The sequence below is a fragment of the Cebus imitator genome, unplaced genomic scaffold (genome assembly GCF_001604975.1).
Source record: "Cebus imitator isolate Cc_AM_T3 unplaced genomic scaffold, Cebus_imitator-1.0 Scaffold32, whole genome shotgun sequence".
In the NCBI taxonomy this organism is placed as follows: domain Eukaryota; kingdom Metazoa; phylum Chordata; class Mammalia; order Primates; family Cebidae; genus Cebus; species Cebus imitator.
The window spans coordinates 10,187,533-10,189,966 of NW_016107347.1; the positions used below are offsets into that span (position 1 = coordinate 10,187,533).

The 2,434-nt window shown below is 41.4% G+C and overlaps 1 pseudogene; it reads left to right on the forward strand.

Annotated features, from left to right (window-relative positions):
• Nucleotides 1-963: 963 nt before the first annotated feature.
• On the forward strand, nt 964-2,061 carry LOC108301244 (annotated as a pseudogene).
• Nucleotides 2,062-2,434: the final 373 nt, after the last annotated feature.

The following is a 2,434-nucleotide window of genomic DNA, read 5'->3' on the forward strand; positions in this document are numbered from 1 at the left end:
CTCGTGATCCACCCGCCTCAGCCTCCCAAAGTGCTGGGATTACAGGCGTGAGCCACCGCGCCCGGCAGTCATTTCTTCCTTTTTGGTGTTCCTGTTGAAATGAATTGGAAAAATACCTGGCTTCTCCAATTGCTAGGCAGTCTGGTCTGTGGCGACTGGAGGAAGTCACAGGTATGGCCAACTTTTGTTGGCAGCTGATTATTGTACTGTCAGGGGATTTCTATTAAGTAACTGCATTAAGGTTATATTTTTAGCTGATTTATTACTAGGGTATTGTATTCTGTATCACTTCTGGCTAGCAGCACCAGAGGGTAGGATGTTTTGACATATTAAGTGATGTAATTTTGTGTAAGTTAACATACAAACATTGTGGATTTAAAGAGGTCAGGCTGGGTGTGGTGGCTCATGCTTGTAATCCAAGCACTTTGGGAGGCTGAGGCAAGAGGATCACTTGAGGCCAGGAGATCAAGGCCAGCCTGGGCAACACAGCGAGACTTCATTCCTACAAAACTTTTGTTTTTTTTTTTAAGATGGAGTCTTATTCTTGTTGCCCAGGCTGCAGTGCAATGGCGTAATCTCAGCACACTGCAACCTCAGCCTCTCGAGTAGCTAGGATTACAGGCATGTGCCACAACGCCTGGCTAATTTTTTGTATTTTTAGTAGAGATGGGGTTTCTTCATGTTACTCAGGCTGGTCTGGAACTCCCAACCTCAGGTGATCCACCAGCCTCAGCCTCCCAAAGTGCTGGGATTACAGGTGTGAGCCACTGCACCCAGCCATAAAAATTTTTTTTTTAAACTTAGCCAGGCATGGTGGCATGTGCCTGTAGTCCCAGCCACTTGGGAGGCTGAGGCAGTTGGATCACCTGAGCCCAGGAGATCAAAGCTGCAGTGACCTATGATTGAGTCACTGCACTACAACCTGGGCAACAGAGTGAGACCCTGTCTCTAAAAAATAAAATAAAGACAACTGACCTTCAGCAGGGCTGCAGCTACCATGTTCTCTGGCACGGGTGTCTCTGGGCTGTCGGCCTGGACCTTGCAGCCACAACGGATTCAAGTTCGAAATAAGGCAACTTTGAATGATATTACCAGGCGACTAAACTCCATCAAAAACATCCAGAAAATTACCAAGCCTATAAAAATGGTAGCAGCAGCAAAATATGCCCAAGCTGAAAGACAGCTGAAACCAGCTCAAATATATGGATTGGGATCTTTGGCTCTGTATGAAAAAGCTGATATCAAGGTGCCTGAAGGCAAGAAGAAACACCTCCTTATTGGTAAGTCCTCAGGTCGAGGACTGTGTGATGCTATTCATTCCTCCATTGCTAAACAGATGAAAAGTGAGGTTGCTACACTAATAGCAGCTGGGAAAGAAGTTATGCTTGTTGGAATTGGTGACAAAATCAGAGTCATACTTTATAGGACTCATTCTGACCAGTTTCTAGTGGCATTCAAATAAGTGGGAAGAAAGCCCTCAACTTTTGGAGATCTGTCAGTCATTGCCCTTGGATTGCTAAATTCTGAGTATGAATTTGATGAAAGCTCCATTGTCTTTAATCAATTCAGGTCTGTCATCTCCTATAAGACAGAGGAAAAGCCCATCTTTTCCCTTAATACCACTGCAAGTGCTGAGAGTATGAGTATCTATGATGATGTTGATGCTGATGTGCTGCAAAATTACCAAGAATACAATCTGGCCAACATCATCTACTACTCTCTGAAGGAGTCTACCACTAGTGAGCAGAGCGCCAGGATGACAGCCATGGACAACGCCAGCAAGAATGTTTCTGAGATGACTGACAAATTGACATTGACATTCAACCATACCCGCCAAGCTGTCATCCCAAAGGAGTTGACTGAAATCATCTCTGGTGCTGCAGCTCTGGATTAATGAAAATTGAGTTCCATCCTCAGACAAGAGGTAAAGAAGGAAAATTCAGCCAGCTGATTTTGTCTTTAGCTTACTGCTGTCTCTGTCAGAAGAAACTGTTTATCAATTGTTTGGATTACTGAAGACAGCAAGATATTTGTAAATTATCTTACAATAAACAACTTAAAATAATAAAATAAAGAAGTTTCACATCCTAAAGCAAATCACAGAATCTAAAATACATATTTTCTATTAAGCATTTTTCAGTCAGACAATTACTATTGTAATGGAATAGCATTACAAACCTTCATTACAAAGAAACTTTAAAGTTTCCTTATATGCGTAGTGTCACTAGCCCCGAATTGTAGTTGTCAAGAACCTCCCATAACACTTATGTTTCTTTAAGATAAATTGTTATATTCCATTCAAAAGATACTCCATTCACTGCTTTTATTCTTGTATTTAATCAGAAAAAAAAGTTTAAAAACAATGAATTGTTATTTTACTAAATGGGTAGCACAAAAACACAAAATACCTTTCGTTTCCTTTTTTTTTTTTTTT